Genomic DNA, 17,541 nt, shown 5'->3' with positions numbered 1-17,541 from the left:
TAAAGAATTTTTGAATATGAAGAATGTTTTGGGCACTTCGAGGTAAGAGTCAAATGCCTATTTGTAACAATTTAGTCAAATATAGTATATTTAATAATCATGTATTTTTATCAAACTGGGTATTGTAGCTAATGCCGTTTCCTACCTCAAGAGTATTTTCTTCCCAGTCTTTTTTTTCTTAAGATTTTATTTATTCATTCATGAGAGACACAGAGAGAGAGGCAGAGACCCAGGCAGAGGGAGAAGCAGGCCCCCTGCAGGGAGCCCGACGAGGAACTCGATTCCAGGACCCTGAGATCATGCCCTGAGCTGAAGGCAGAGGCTCTACCACTGAGCCACCCAGATGTCCTTTCTTCTGTTTTTACATACGTATCTGATGTCAGCATCTCTTTTATTGGTCACGTTTCTGAAGCATCCAGTAGTATTTTCCAGAGCATGTCACTGTGTTAGTTGTTTCCAGTGCAGTGCATTCGGAATCTGCATGTGATGCTATGATCAGAAGTTTTACTCTGAGCTCTTAAATAACTATGTGCCCCAGCTTAGGAAAGCTGTTATTTCAGAGATCTCCATCCACCAGGGGATGGTTTGTAGGTTTGCTTTGTTAAATATTCTTTCCTCCTTCATTCCATCTACTCATCCGTATATTCTGTTTATTTTGAGGTGATTACAAGCACATTGTTTATAATTAAAATAATACTATATCAGGGGTGCTTGGGTGGCTCAGCCAGTTAGGCGTCCAATCTTGATTTCAGCTCAGGTTATGACCTCAGGGTCCTGGGATCAAGCCCTGCATCGGACTCCATGCTCAGCAAGGGTGGGGGGGGGCGGCTTGATATTCTTCCTCTCCCTCTGTTTCTCTCCTGCTCATGCTTTCTCTTTCTCTCTCTAAAATAAATATATAAATCTTTAAGAAAAAAAAAATCATAGTTATAACGGCCATCCCCTGTTCTTATGCTGCCCTTACTCCTTTGCCCAGAGGTAGCCCTTTCAACTCTTTTCCTTACATTCACTTATATTTGCCTATTTCTAAACAGCACACCATATGCTGTAAATGCCATTTATTGATCTCTTTTAAAATTTTAGACTTCTATATTGATTTCCTGCTAAAGATTGGGCCCTCACACATAACCTTTACCCTAGGTAAGCGCCTCCTCACCCCGTCTCTATTTTGTATCTGTAGTCCTGTTACAGTGTGTGGATACATTAATATTTAATGTTTGCTTTATTATAAAGACTGTGTTTTGATTGTGGCTGAGCTTTGTGATACTTACTTTGAAATGTCTCCGGCCATTCTGCTTTCCAGTTGGCTGGTTGTATGTGAACTGCTTTCTTTCTCTCGAAAATGTTTGACTCTTTATCCCCAGAATGCTGAAATTTCCAGTTGGGACATAGGTCTTAGGATTTCTTGATGTCAGTGGTCCTTTCAGTTTGGGAAATTTTCTTGTACTACTCTCAGATAATTTCCTTTCCACTCTTTTCTCTCTTTCCTGCAAGAATGGTAGTTGGATATTTGAACTCACTGGTTTGATTATCTCATTTTCTTATGTTTTTTTCTGAACAATTTTTTTGTCTCTGTGTTTTTGTTCTACTTTCTGGGGGATTTTCTTAGTATGTTGACATTTTATTTTCTGCTAGCATGTTTTAGTTTTTACTGGTCACTGAATATTTGAATATTTTATTTTTTAAAATAATATTCTGTTCTTGTTTCATGGAAATAAGGATGGTTTGTCTGGCCCCATTAGCTGGGGGAAAGATCTGGGGTTCTAATTGCCCCCTCTTTTTTTGGCTTAAAACAAATAGCATTTTTTGACCTTACCGTTCTGTAGGTTAGAAGTCTGATGGTTCTCGAGATGCCTGGGTGGCTCAGCATGTGACCGTCTGTTTTCCACTCAGGGTGCGACCCCGAGGTCCTGGGATTGAGTCCCACATCAGGCTCCCTGCAGGGATCCTGCTTCTCCCTCTGCCTGCGTCTCTGCCTCTCTCTGTGTCTCTCAGGAATAAGTAAATAAAATCTTTTTTTTTTAAAAAAAGTCTGATGGTTCTCACTGGGCCGTAGTCAAGGTGTCTACACAGTTGCATGCCTTTCTGGTGGCTCTAGAGGAAAATCTGTTCCCTATCTTTTTCTAGCTTCTTGAGGCTGCATTTGTTGGCTGTTGGCCTCCTTCCAGGTAGGGGCCTCTTTAAGTGAGCAGGTCAAGTACATCTCCTGTTACATTCCTCTGTCCTCTTCTCCCTTCTTCTTTCACTTTTTTTGGACCCTTGTGACTACATTGGACCTACCTAGATAATCCAGGATAATCTCCCACTTTTTTTTTTAATTGTGGTAAAAAAAAAAACATAAAAAATATAAGATTTAGGGGCACCTGAGTGGCCCAGCAGTTGAGCATCTGCCTTTGGTTCAGGTCATGACACCGGGGTCCTGGGATCGAGTCCCACATCGGGCCCCCCACAGGGAGCCTGCTTCTCCCTCTGCCTCTGTGTGTCTCTGCCTCTCTCTCTGTGTGTCTCATGAATAAATAAAATCTTAAAATATGCAGTTTACCATATGAACCATTTTTAAGTGTATATTACAGTAGTGTTGACTATATCAACATTGTTATGCAAAGACCTCTAGAACTTTTGCATCTTGGAGAATTGAATCTCTGTACCCATTGATCCAGCTCTCCCTTCCTCCCTGCCCTAGCCTTTGGAACCACTCTTCTACTCCCGATTTCTAAGAGTCTGACTGCTTCCGGTACCTTATGTATGAGGATTCTTACAGTATTTGTCTTTGGGTGCCAGGCTTCTCTCACTCAGCATAATGTCCTCAAAGTTCATCCTTGTAGTAGCATATGACAGGATTTCCTCATTTCTTAAAGACTAAATAATCCATTTTATGTCTGAACCAGTTTTTCTTTATCCATTCGCTCGCTGTTGGACATTTAGGTTCCTTCCACCTCTTGGCTATTGTGAATAATGCTGCAGTGAACATCAGTGTGCAAATACCTCTTTTAAAAGTTCATTTTTTATTTTAAAGTTTTTCCATATTTTGTTCAACTATAATTAACATACAGTGTTAATATTAGTTTCCTGTGTACCGTCTACTGACTCAGCATTCTGTACATCACTTGGTGCTCATCATGACAGGTGCACTCCTTCATCCACATCACCTATGTCCCCCATCCCCAACTCACCTCTCCTCTGGTGACCATCAGTGTGTTCTCTGTAGTTAACATTTCGTTTGTTTGTTCACTTATTTCTTAAATTCTGCATATGAGTGAAATCATACAGTATTTTTCTTTCTCTGGCTGACTTATCTCATCAGCATAATCCTCTCTAGCTCCATCCCTGTCATCGCAAATGGCAAGATTGCATGCTTTTTGATGGTTGATTGATACTCTGTTGTGTATATGTACACCACGTCGTCTTTATCCATTCATCAGTCCATGGACACTTGGGCTGCTTCCATGATTTGGCTATCATGAAAAATGCTGCTATAAACACAGGGGTGCATGAATCTTTTTGAGTTAGCGTTTTCATATTCCTTGGGTAAATACCCAGTGATGCAATTACTGGATTGTAGGGTAGTTCTACTTTTCACTTTTTGAAGATATTCCATCCTTTTTCCAAAGTGGCTGCACCAGTTTGTATTCCCACAAATAGTATAAGAGGGTTCCCCTTTCTCCGCATCCTTCCCTCCTTCCCTCCTTCCTTCCCACTCTGACACGTGTGAGATGATATGTCATGTGGGTATTGATTTTCATTTCCCTGATGATCAGTGATGCTGAGGACCGTTTTGTATCCTCGTTGACCAGCTCTATATCTTCTTTGGAGAAATGTCTCTTCAAGTCCTTTGCCAGTTTTTTAAATTGGGTTCTTTGTCTTTTGGGTTGAGTTGTAAGAGTTCCTTATATATTGTTTATTAATCCCATTATTGTGTATGTAGTTTGCAAATATTTTCTCCCACTTCATAGGGTGCCTTGTTACTGTTTCATTTGCTGTGCAGAAGTTTTTCTGTTTCACATAGTCCCATTTGTCTATTTTTGTTTTTGTTGCCTGAACTTTTGGTGTCCTATACGAGAAATCGTTGCCAAATCCAGTGTCATGAAGCTTTCCTTCCGTGTTTTCTTCCAGCAGTTATACATTGTCAGGTCTGGCATGTAGGTCTTGAATCTGTTTTGAATTAATTTTTGTGCATGGTGTCAGGGAAGGGTCTAACTGCTTTCATGTAGACTTTTAACCAGTCTGCCTCCTCCCAGCCCCTTTCCCTGTCCTTTGGAGGAACCACAGCCCTGTTTGTTGAGCCTTTCAGGAGCAGTCAGCTGGCTCTTGTTTGCTTCCCAGGTAGTAAGGTTCCAGCTGGCTCTGCTGGGCTCGGCAATCCTCTCTGCTCTTGGCTTCCAAAATGCCACCGATGTCTGTTGTCTGCTCTCATCTACTTTTCTGTTCTCTTTGTCCTCAGGAATTTTTGTCTTTTCCTCCCTTCTACTATAGTCTTAATGAGGATTTCGAGGAAAACAGAGATAAACCACCTCGTTACCCCAAAATCCGGATTGCTTTTTAAAATGATGTGAAATATCATTTAGTTTTTATCATGATATTAAATATGATTGAAAAAAGCAATCCGGATTTTGGGCTTTTAAAAAACATTAGCTCATAAACGCCATTGTTAGGTTGTACCTCTATTCTTTTGCTTCCTTTTTTTTTGTTAAAACATCCAACATCCAAGGCTAGCACTGATTGAAGTTCCTTTCCCAAACATTATTTTGTAATTCAAAATAAACAGATTTTGTTCATGATATGAGATCTTGAATATGAGATGATAGCTGTTTCCTGAGGTATATTTTCTCGTAGGGGGAAAAGTCCTGATTTATCTTTAGGTGTATATACTCTGTGTTAGTATCATCAGGAGATGATGTTTGCTTGTGTAAATACATTTTACTCTGAAGTTTTAATCGAGCACTCTTAAGCCAATGTAATAGCTAATTTTTGTTAGTATTTTTTGTCAGTGACAGCAGCTTTCTTTGCGACTGTACACATCTTCTTCCACTTACTGTGGGTTTATATCATGATAAACCCATCTAAGTTGAAAGTATTGTGAGTTGAAAATGCATTTAATATGCCTAACATACTGAACATCATAGATCAACCCAGCCTCCCTTCATCCCGCTCAGAACACTTACATCAGCTCATAGTTGGGCAAAATCAACTAACACGTCTGTTTTATAATGAAGTGTTGAATCAGTCATGTGATTTACTCAGTACTGTACTGAAAATGAGAAACAGAATGGTTGTGTGGGTACAGAGTGGCTCTAAGTCAGCCTCATGTCTCGTGGCTGCCTGGGAGCTGAGAGCATCCTGGGAGAGTTTACCGCATATTGGTAACCCAGGCATAGATCAGAATTCACATAGGGTCTCCACTGAATGTGTATTGCTTTTGCAACACCAAAAGTCAAGGAATCCTAACTTAAACCGTTGTAACCCAGAGAACACCGGCATTTGATTATTTACAGGTGTGGCTCTTTCTCAGAGACAGGATAGAGCGACAGTAATTGGGGGACTGCCTCAGGCTGTATGACTAGGTCCTGAGAGCTGTTAAAGGAGTGATGTCTTTTGTTCCAAGATTTGTTTCCTCACATAGTTAATTCTCTTGGTAGGCTCAAGATGTCAGCCATCCTGATTGGTACATGGCCTGAGGATTTTTATCCTGGGGTCCAAGGATGGGCTTCAAAGACTTGATGGTCTTTCTGAAATTTGAGTGATATTAGAATAGTCTTTGCTATCATCAGCCAGTCAGTGATGTAGGGCTTATGTGAGCCCAAAGAGTTGAGAACCTAGTTCTCATAGATGGTTCTAGAGAGAGGAAAATAGAATGCTATTGATTAAACATGATTACAATAAGATGCCCTGTAGCCAGCTGCCATTAGATTGCACATTCTTTGGTGTGGAAATACAAATGGCTGTACAAATGAGGGACTGCATGAAGAACCCTCTTTGTTCTTTGTCAGATGCAAAACATCTCTAGCTTCCTGGTTATACAGAAGCCCATTTCCACATATGTCACCAGATGAGATATTGTTCATGAGGGTAATGGTTTGGCCTCCGAGGAATGAGCACCTTTTCATTAACTTGTAAAGAGGGTAACAGTACTTACCTTTGTTTTCATACTGAGGTGGATGCAGTTCATTTGTCAGAATCAGTTATTTGTTGAGAAAGAATGGAGATAATTTATAAAAGGAGAAATGCCTCTGTGACAGAGAATTTACAGACTTTAGTTTTCTGTTAAAAGATGGGGTTTAGCATTATGTATATTTATGGCACAAAAGAGTGAGAGAGAGAGAGAAAGAGAAAGCTTTCAAAATGGAGAAAGGAAGGAGGAGAATGGGAGGTTGGGGAAGGTCAGTTGTGAATTTTTTGTTTCCCATCCAATACTTTAATGTTTTTGCTCACAGTGACATGGACTGGATTTAGAAGGAGTGTCTCAGCTTTAGGGCTTTATGGTTCCATTTTCACAGTGGCCAAGCTTCAGTTGTTCATCCATTGCAGGATCATCATTGAGATTTTGGAGGATTGCACAAAAGCATCTGGTCGGGAACGTCGTTATGAAGGAAGAGACGAGACCCTGCCTGAGGAGGCACATACGAGAATAACAGAAAAGGAGCCTGTGGATAAATACAGAAGAGCAGCTGAGGAGGTAGGTAGCAGCCAGAGCTGCGGCTGGACCTGGCATGGCTACTTCTGCTGTCCTCGGGCCCATCTCTGGAATGGAGGTGGTTCTTAGGGCAGCACAGTCACTCAGCTTCTGGCCCCAGAAGCAACTTGACCAAGCAGAGGGATGCTGCTCTTAACTCCTCCTAGAGCAGCCCTGATGCAGCCCCGCGGACCCCTTCCTGATGCCCCAAGGACAAGAAAGACCATAATGGGCACCTTGAAGCTCTGGGCAGGTGAAAGGGATAACACATTTGCAGCCAGATACCTCCCTGCCTTTGAGTCTGGAACAGGGAAGCCAGTAGCAAAGCTCAGTGAGCACGTGGCCTCTGAATCAGCTGTCCCTTCTTGGTTTCACTCTTACCCTGACGGATGCCCTGTTGGCCCTGAACTGTGACCTGCCCCGACGGCCCCTCCCCCTACAGGTACAGTGGGTAGTGATTACTTTATTTCCTTCTCGATAGCCTACAGTTCTTATCTCCTCAATAAAGTTTGTTGTCAAGGTCAGGGTCGTCGGTCATTTCATATCCTGTGACCTCCAGTGGATGTCTTTTGATATGCTGGCTCCTTATGGAACAGGCCACATCATGTATGTGTCACCTTGATCCTTTAGGTTTTTTTGTTTTCCTTTTAATCTACAGACTTAGAACACTGTGGATGGGTCTGGGGCCAAGTATTTTATGTCTGTGGTCATCACGTTATCATGGGAACGTCAAGCTCCCTTTCCTAGACGAGGGTACTAAGGTTCCAAGTGGTTATGTGGCTGGCCTGCTGTTTCCCACAGTGCGCCTGGCCAACACAGTGGGCGTACGGTAGGTCTGTCTCTCAGTCTGTGCCATGGAGACCGTGTCCCGTGCTGTCTCCCCTTTTTGAAGCGAGATTTGAAAAATACCCTAATGCTTGTGGAATTTAAATCTTCCACTCTGCTTTCTCCACCATTTTTCCTACTTGTTCCAATTTCATGGATTCTTGTTTGGTTTATGACTACACTTACAACATTTAATAAGCATCTTTTTTTTTTTTAAGACTTATTTATTTATTTATTCATGATAGACACAAACAGAGAGAGAGAGAGGCAGAGACACAGGAGGAGGGAGAAGCAGGCTCCATGCTGGGAGCCCCACGTGGGACTCGATCCCGGGACTCCAGGATTGCGCCCTGCGCCAAAGGCAGGTGCTAAACCGCTGAGCCACCCAGGGATCCCCTTTAATAAGCATCTTAAAGTTTAATATTTCTAGCAGTTATTGTTTCATAACTTTACTGGCATCTGAGACATGAAGAGTGCGCCTTGTCTGATGTAGGCTCTCATATCTCCATTGATACGTTCTGAGCTGATGAGGCCAGGAGAGGCAGTAGGAGTGGGCTTGCATGTTTCTGATGCAGCAGCATTACCCAGATCCTTTCCGAACAGGGTCCATGAGGATGACGTAGCACAGACCTGCTGTTTTGCCAAGCGATCTTCTCATGGAGTTCACAGAGTTGTTTCAGAGCCCATAGCCTTTGAAACATAGACCATCTGTTCAAGTTCATAGTGTTGGCTGGGTGGTCACGTCAGTGTGTGCAGCTAGGAAGTTGCCCTGCAGGATGTGAGTTTTAAGTTTGAAGCAGTTTGAGAATAAGTAAAATCCACTTTTTTTTTCAATAGTGGGCTACATGATTTGAGAATCTGTGTATTTAGGCTTCTAAAATATTTTTATTTAGTTGGCAGATGCTGTATGTACCTGTAAATATTTTAAATCTTCACTAAAGCCTGGGAGGTAGGTGTGTCTACCTTCTCTGAAGCATGAGTCAGCTGAGGCGGTGACATTATGAAGCCTGCCCGCCTCAAGCAGTCAGAGACTGGTAGAGCCAGTGCTTGAACCCAGCTTGGCTTGATTTCATTCACTGTGCTTTGGACAATTAACGCTGCCTCACTGTTTGCTCACAGCCATGACACTTTGACGGCAGACACGTCCAAGGGTTTTTTTTTTTTTTTTGTGCTTTGCATTAATACAAAGGCAGCCTTACCACCAACAGTTAAATGAGCCTTGTCTTCACAGAAGTGAAGGCTTCTAGACGGGCCTGGTGCTGTCACTGGTGAGGCTGTGCTGCGTGGCTGATGGTGGACTGAGCCACCTTTGAGTGGCTAGGAGGAGCGTCTGTCTGCTCTGGCCACATGTCCTTCCCTGTGTGCTGCTGGGGCAGCGAGGCTTGGCTCACCTGAGCTGTGGCATGAGCTGCTTTCTGCTCCTTTCGAAGGAATGCTGTCTGGAGTTTGGCCACACATGCACACAGGTTGGGGCAGCCCTGGCCTTTCTACAGGAATCCCAAAATTTACAAGATATGCAAACCTCAAAATTTCAGATATATTGAATCAGTGTCACTGTAAAATTTCTTTTTGTTTTTAAATGTATCTTTTCCCTGACATTACACCAGAGACGTGGTAAGCACTGATGATTTCAAACAACAAAATGCCCACTACCACTCAGGTAGCCCCTGATAACATTTTGGTGTGGATGCTTCCAGTTTTTATTCTTATGAGTGAGTATATCTCTGAAAAAGTACAGAGTTGGAATGATAGTGTTCTGGATCCACTTTTACTTGCTATAACTTCCATGTTTCCCCCATCTTTTAAAATTTTCTTTTATGACATACTGAAAATTGACTATAAGATGTTCTCTGTGGGCAACTGCGTAAGTGGTTCCATCTGGTTATCTGAAAGACCTGATCCTTACCCGCTCAGCTAGTACTCCAAAGTAGGCCATGGCGCTCGGACAGAAGTATTAAAATAAACATAATTGCCAATGGTGTTCATACGTCCTGTAAAATGACTAATGATGGTCAAGACTCAGTGATGAGAAAACCCAGGTAATTTCTGTCACATTATGCAGTGACAGTGACTTGTAAATTCCCCGGGACAAACGCCATGCATGAAGGGAGCACGGGAAATTCTCTCTTGACCAGGACACTTTGAAACCTGCTTTTCCTTTTATTGAGGTGACTCACCTTTGGGCTTTTTTGGGTTTTGGTTTTTGGTTTTTCTGAGAGAAAGGGAGAGTGAACAAGCACAAGTGCATGAGTAGGGGGAGGGGTATGGGGAGAGAATCTCAAGCAGGCTCCATACTCGGTGCGGAGCCCGGTATGGGGCTCCATCTCATGATCCTGAGATCATGACCTGAGCTGAGATCGAGAGTCAGGTGCTTAACCGACTGAACCACGCCAGCGCTGTGGAGGTGACACAACCTTTGACAACCAATTTCTCCAAACTAAAGTGAAACTTCTCAAACTCTGATCTGCAGGTTTTCACCCTGGTAGTTGCTTAAGGTATATGATAATTCATGTGCTATCTCATTGAGCATTTCCCCTCCTCCCACTTTCTTTGGCTCTTTCATGTGGGTTAAGCCCTAGGTCAGACAGGAGGCCATAGGTCCCCTAAACGATGCTGCTTTTGCAGGTTGCTGGGGGGGGGGGGGTACATTCCTGGTGCAGCCCGAGCATGGCTATGAATCCAAGAGCTCTGTGCACCTAGCCATTGGAGTTCCCCGACTGAGGGGCTTACAGGTGCCATGGGTAAACATTTAGTAGAAGTGCTCCAACAGGCTGGCATGGGGTGGGGACTGTATTGTTCCTTCTTCTTCTCTTAGAGGCATCGTTACTAAGTTAAATTATCACTGTCACCACCATCATTGCCATTGCCATCCCCACCAGGTCACTGCTCTCTAGATCTGGTTCCTTGTTGCCTTTGGGATTCCAGTGTGCCTGGGGCTAGGTTAGGGCCAAGGGAGGAGGACAATGTCTATGACCTGCTTATTGTCCCATCAGCCAGTAGCTCTGCTTTTCTATGTTTTATTTATTGAATGTCCACAAAGTTTTGTTTCGAGAAAGGACTCTGCTGTTTAGGGAGGTAAAGACAGAGTCTCTGTGGCATGGAGACCTTACGGGAGGTTGACAAGAGAAGGAAGACACATGGTCACACAGGGTTGCTTTACATTTCCCTCATGCCCATATTTCTCCTGCAAGGACATGACACTGTGCTTCTTGGGCTTGATACTTAACATAATCCCTCCAGTTGGGATTCCCATAGACTGACATGCTTTTAAGATCGTAGTTTCCATAGATGTGCCTCAAAAGTTGTAAGGTTAAGAGAGATGGTGGGATAACCTTACAAGCATGGGCGGTGGAACATAACTTTAGTGAATGGGGTCAGCAAAGGGTGGTAGTTATAACTTGTCAGGGAGGGGCCCCAGGAGACTGGTGTCTGTGTTGGGGTTGATGTGGATACTGGGAAGATGTTCTTGATGTCAGAGTGATGTGGCGCAGGAAATTGAGCCTGATAGTTTGTGAAATCTTCATTACCTATTTCTACATTCTTTTAAAACATTTTTGGTAGGCAGTCTTAAATTGAAGGTTGATATTGATGAGTTGCAGAACTGACCACTTCTGAATCAGGAACATTAAGGTATATTTGTACCACAGCTCAGTCGACTATGTAAACAATTTCCCTAAAGACATTTGTGACCAGGGGAGAATAAGGAACTGACTGCAGAATTTACAATGTCTAGTTCACAGCTGGAGCTCAGAATCCTTAGTCAATAGTTAAAAATATTAACTGCTTATTGACAGGTTAGTTGATGCAGGAGTGTCCACATGGGAAGAGCTTAGCATGAATGTATATTCGATTATTCAAAGAACGAGATTAGTCTTGTGAAAAAGAGAGAAAATTCTTGTTTATCTCTAACAGGAAAGGAGTAAATTTGCCCAATTTCCAAATGTAACAGGATACATTGAAGTCAAATAGGGTCTGAGCTGTCTACCTTTTGGCTAACACCAGCTCTTGGCCTACTTCCTGCCATAGTATAGGGCTCTACTTTCTGTGTACTGTACAAGCCACTCCATGTGAATTAATGGTACTCCTGGAATTGTGCCGTACTGCAGTCCTGAGTGTATCCTTCCATACATCTACCCACCCATCCATGTGCCCACCTATGCATCCATCAACCCACCCACCTGCCCATCCATCCATCCACCCATCCAGTAGCTATTGATTATCTCTGCTTTATGCTGCACACGATCTAGTTATGAGTCAAGTGGCGAGCAATGCAAACAAGATCTCTTTCCTCATTAATTGTTTAGTCCGGTGGGAGTGGGTCAGGGTGGTTTAGGGAGACAAGTGATGCAAAGGTAGATAAACAAGACTGTGGATAAGTGCTGTGAGGAAACTAAAAGAGGGTGACAGAGTTTTGGCATAGGAAAGACTACTTTGGATTGAATCCAAAATGTACAGCTGTGTATGGTTGGCTATTTACCTCTTGTACTACCTGTACTTTTACATTTACTGTCTTCAGTAATCCTGAGAAGAGATGAGACTCCTTTGTGTGTTCTGTAGGAACTAAGGAATGAAATGTTTCTCAAGGTACTAGCATTCATTGGGGGAAACTGAGGTAACTTGCTTGTTAAAGTAGTTTGTGGAAGTAGAATTTAAAATAATTTGTTGCCGACCCATAACACATAAAGGGAAATTTCAGATCCATCCCAGAAAAAAGTGTGATCTATTTGTAAGGGTAGAAGATGGAGGAATTGGACTGATTCTATTTAAGTCTCACAAACTTTCACGGACTCTCACTGCTGGGTTTCCTTTACCATGTCCCCTTTGCCTGCCTTATTTTGTCTCTTTCCACTAGTTGATCACTGCCCTGGGAAGGTCCATGTTACCGTAGACTGGTCTCTAGTGGCCTTCCCCCTGGCTGGCTCTGCCTCTGGTCCAGCTGAGCGGTTAGTTTTTCTCATGCTACTCCGGGTTCTGTTCCTTCATCAGAGCCTTGAGGGATGACTGGCCCCTCATTTTGTGATATAAGTGGACTCTCTAGCTTGGCATTTGAGGCCCTCTCTGTCTCCCACCTCGTTCCTGCTGGCCTCCAACGCAGACCTCGGGTTCCGCCCTGACCTTCCACCCCTGTCCTGTGCCTGCTTAGCTCTTGTGTGATGATCCAAGTCCAGCTTACATAGCTCGGCTCTCTTTCTGGCTGCTTTAAAGATTCTGCTTTGTCTTTGGTAGTCATGATTTGCATATGTGTCCTTCCTTTCCTTTCTCCTGATTATGATTTTGGGGTTTTCTGAATCTGAAGATTGATATTAGGAAAATTTTTCTGTTATTCATTAGAATAATGCCCGTTCCTTATTTCTTTATTATTTTCTTCAAAAGGAAACTCCACAAGACATATGTTATACTTTCTCACTTTCCACTGGGTGTCCCTTTTTTATTTTTGTTGTCTTTGTCCTTAGGTGTACAGTTCTGGACTGTTTCTTTGCATTTGTCCTTTGGTTCACCAATTTCTTTTCAGTTTGTTCAGTTTGTTTTTAATCTGCTGTTTAGACTGTCCTTGATGAAATACGGATTTTATACTCTCAGATTTAATTAATTAATTAATTTATTTTTATTATACTGCTTTATCTGCAGAGCCTACACAAAGGTACAATACTGAGTACATAGGTAATCAATAAATACGTTTTTTTACTTTTAAAATTTTAAACCATTATTTTTGGTCCCTTCTAAAGTCAGTATGGTAATATTTTTAAAATAAAATTTAAGCAACAAAAACAGGTCTTTCCTTCCTGCAGAGTGACACAACTACCCCCCCCACTCCGAATGTGCTCACTTTAAGAAGAAATTGCCTGTATCCCGAGGGCATAGTTCTGTGGGGTCCCGTGTTATGCCAGGATCTGTTAACTCAGAGCTGAGCAGGCCTGGTTTATCTCCTCTTGTGCCCATGTAAGAATTGTAATGGAAGGTCAGGTGTACTGGGGTTCTTGTTTTGGTCCTTCTTCTGATGTCTCTTGATTGTCACCCAAACTGGTGTATTTAAAAAAGATGTATTTCCTTAGTTGTTGGGTTTTTTTTTTTTTTTTTTTTTTTTTTTTTTTTTTGAGCTAGGGTAGCTGTGTCATTCTGTCGGAAGGAAAGACCTGTTTTGTTGCTTTGTTTTTAGTAGGCGCTTCTAATAGATGAAGTAAGAAGGCAATACTTATTGAAATGAGATTTAGTTTTGTTCATCGATTTTAATTAGCTGTCTCATGTTTTATTCTATCATATAATTTTACCCTTCTAAGTAAATTTTTGATTCCCCCAATATGATATCTGCCATGGGTCCTCATGGTGATGTCCTGAGAGGCTCTGATGGAGGTCAGTCCTTTTATTCTGTGTTACTTTGATTCTGAATGAGTAGATTATTTTCTGTAAGTGAAAATAGCTGCAAGTGGTAGACTGTGCAGTGATGTAAACAAGGAATCACTCTTAAGAAGAAATCCTTGATGTTGTGGTTTACCTGCACAGTGCGCAGACCTGCGGAATCAGTTTTATGATTTGAAACTTCAGTTGGCTCTGTACTCTGAATAAAACCCAAGCAGAGCTCTAGATAGTGAGAAGCTCTGCCATCTGATAGGATTGTGTAACGTGTCTGTGTGCCACTCGTGAGCCTGAATGAATCACATACTCTGTTGTGAGCCTCAGCCTTTGCTCTTTGAGAATCCCATCCTGGATTAATTTTGCAGAAAAGGACCTGCCATCTGAGTCATGCGTCAGCACCACCACATTAGACCACAGTGTCCTGGAAACAGCGTGACTTGAGCTAACAATTAATTGTTCAAACATATATTATGGTACCAAGCAAATGTTAAATGAAATAGGGTTTCATTTGGTTTAAAGTTGATTTAAATTGGTAGAAAGCACAAGTAGAAAGCACTGACCAGAGTAGGGATAAAAATTGCCTGGTACAGATAAATATTCTGAACTCTTGAAAATGAGGTCACCTGGGTGGCTCAGTTGGTGAAGCGTCTGCCTTCAGCTCAGGTCGTGATCTCAGGGTCCCAGGATGGAGTCCCATGTGGAGCTCCCTGCTCAGCAGGGAGTCTGCTTCTCCCTCTGTCCTGCTCTCTCTCTGAAATAAATTAAATAAATAAATAAATAAATAAATAAATAAATAAACTAATCAATCATGAAAATAAGTAGTGTACTTTACATATTTGCTGGGAAAAGAAGTGGGAGCATTCCATGGTAAACATGCCAGCTGGATTACGAGCATGACTTGTCAGCCATAGACTTTTACATAAGACCACATTATGATGAGTAGTAACAAAATTAGTATTCCAAGGGCTTAGAGGAATTAATATCCTAAGTTTTTTTCTGATTTAGAATTTTAATTTTATAAAATGTTAGCATAATGGATCTTCACATTTAGTCATGAAGAAGTGGCTGTTTTTAAGATATTGTAATGTTTACTTTGAGTTGGCATTGGTGCAAATGGTTTCTAACGAGGAAAATGGTTTGCAGCCCACATTATGAATATCTTTAGGCTTTTAAATAATTTAATCCAAAGCATTCACTATTTATTGTTTTTTGCTCAAAATTTGATAGCATGGACTTTTCCCGGGGTTTTCCTGTCCTCAGTTGTATTTTTTCATGTAGTGAATGCATTTCTGAAAATTATATTAATATTTTTAATAAATTGAATTAATTTAGGTGCCAAGGAAAGTTCACTGATTTAAAGAGGACTTCTTAAGAAATCCTTCAGTATAATGAAGAAAAGCCTTTTTGATGTAGATCAGTCTTTTGCTTTTTGTGCAGGGGGTTTTAATCTTGGGTCACTCCTTTGATGATTTATTTATAGCATACTCAAAGATGTGTTGGGTATTTTTGTTTTGACTGTATGTACTTATCTCCACCAATATTAATTTGAGAAAGAAACCAAAATAGAAGCAAAGATTATATAAGTAATAGCTCACTTACAGAATCTTTTTCTTCCAGCATAGTGGGTGGAAAAATGTTAATTATTAACAGAATCACTTACAAACCACCACATGGTCAGAAAAGCCACTACTAAGAAAAATATTTGGAGGCATGATTATTGTCCTGACATTCTCACATCCTGTTGGTTTTCCCTTCTGTCAAAATGAGTGAATCAAAATAAAATAAAACCCACTGAGTGGTCTTTCTCAGTGATGGGGCCCAGCTGTTGGGGGGTGAGTAGCTCCGTGGTGAAGAACACGCAGTGGGCACCCGTCCACTTGCAATCCAGAGTCTCTTTGAAACCCAGTCCTCTTGGAATCCTTGTTTACCATGAAGACTCTGTAAAGTTCCTGGTTTCATCAGGTAGGATAGCCCGGAGCCGTCTCACACCTGCCACCCCACCCTGTGGGTTTATAATAGTTCCTTCTTCTGCACTCCTTTGCTACTCCGTGAGCAGTTCTGTGTCATCTCTAACATTGCTGTTTGCTTTATTTAAAAAATATTAACAGTTTCAGATCGCCTCTTCTCTGAAGGTAGTAATACCTGCGAGTGACTTCTAGATCCTCAGGACTCTGCCACGAACAGAAACCCTGGGACCTTGCAGGGACTTTCAAAGCTTCCTTCATTCACCAAATTTTTGGTATCACTTTACATTCTAGGCCCTCTTTATGTACTTAGGTAGTGAACCACTTCAAACAGAAAAACAAAAAGCCCAAGCCTACACCTTGGAGCTTGCAGCCTACTGGGGGAAGGACTTTGAATAAAAGAGATGAACAAGTAAAATGCTCGTGTGCTGGATGATGATCAGGGTTCTGGCCAAACCAGCTGAGAATTGGATGGGAGTGTCAGTGTGAGTGGGCACTTGTGTGCATGTGTGTGAGATGCACCCCGTAGCACGATGTCAGGAAGGCAGGGGAGGCCTTCATGTGAGGGTGACCTCCCAGTAGGACATGAAGGAGGAGGGGATGAGCCTGCTCTTTCTGGGGCAGGGAGACTGAGGCCCAGATGTTCTCTTTATTTCAGATCCAGGAGCCAGGCCCCACCTTGCACAGGCACAGATCGCTGGTTGAAATCCAGGTTGTCACAGCCACACCCACTCTCTCCACCTCCTGGGTGCCTTCAAAGGGGACTTCCTGTTCATTGTCTGAAACTTCCCAGCTCCCAGCAAAAGGTGTTCTACATCATGAGCCCGAGGATCAGGCCATGTCTGTTCGCAAACAAGCGAACATCTTAGACAGGGAGGGATGTGGATTAGTTTTATCTGCTCAGCTTGCAGAGCCCCAGATTTATGTCTTCCTTCCTCGGGTCTCTTAAGAAGGTTAAGAAAGAACTTTTAGGGGAACCGCCCTTTCTGCTTTTCCTTTTCTCTATTTAAAGATGTTTAAAAGTGACTTTACTTTAAAAATATTTCTGTTCTCATATTATTCGGGATGTTTCAAAAGAGCATGCTTGTAATTGTGTAGAAGCCCATAGAAGTCGTAGCTTCCGGGGAGAGAGTCCAGCAGAGCCAGAGACCAGAGTCAGGCCGCGTCTCCTCCATCCCCTCCAGGATGTCTCCTTTACTGTTGTGTATTTTGGAGCTGGGAAAAGGCAGTTGGCTTGGATCATTGGGTGCGGTGTTTTGTTGGAGTCTGAATAATGAAACACTGAATTGGGGGCGAATTAAAGCAAGGCCCCACCATGGGCCTGAGGAGGAGATGCCTGGTCCTGAGCTCCTCTTCCCCACAGCCTGCCAGGAAGGACGGTGGGTGACCCCACTGCTGGTGCCCCGCATCGCCCAGCGGGATCTGGGGGTCCTCGTCATCATCTGAGTCCGTATGTGCTACTTTTCCTTCTTGCTCAGGATAAGGAAACGTCTTTATTCTTTTCGAATAAAATCTTTGTCGACTAATGTGCTGTTAATGGTTTTGTGACTCTGATTTATATACTCTTAAGTAACTCTGATGCTTGCTCTTAGACGCCTGACCAAAGTGATTTGCTGTGGGCTTTTCTAGGCAGACCCACTGAATTTCAGTGGCAACAAGGATTTCATGTCGTATAACCATTAACATTATACTGTTGCCCCCACTCTGGGAACCTTCATAAGAATGGCT

At 42.4% G+C, this 17,541-nt stretch overlaps 1 protein-coding gene across 4 annotated transcripts in view; it reads left to right on the top strand.

Moving 5' to 3' along the window:
* The window catches only part of SGMS1 (sphingomyelin synthase 1), a 245,197-nt gene that overhangs the window by 101,390 nt on the left and 126,266 nt on the right, over window positions 1–17,541 (top strand). For 3 of the 4 annotated variants that reach the window (XM_041728684.1, XM_041728685.1, XM_041728688.1), the window contains one exon: window positions 6,526–6,673. The gene's annotated coding sequence lies outside the window, so the exon portion shown is untranslated. Of the gene's footprint in view, window positions 1–6,525; window positions 6,674–8,388; window positions 8,445–17,541 lie in introns of all 4 variants that reach the window. The other variant, XM_041728687.1, reaches the window with a different exon arrangement.

The sequence above is a fragment of the Vulpes lagopus genome, chromosome 14 (genome assembly GCF_018345385.1).
Source record: "Vulpes lagopus strain Blue_001 chromosome 14, ASM1834538v1, whole genome shotgun sequence".
Taxonomy (NCBI): Eukaryota; Metazoa; Chordata; class Mammalia; order Carnivora; family Canidae; genus Vulpes; species Vulpes lagopus.
This window is presented reverse-complemented; position numbering and strand designations above follow the sequence as displayed.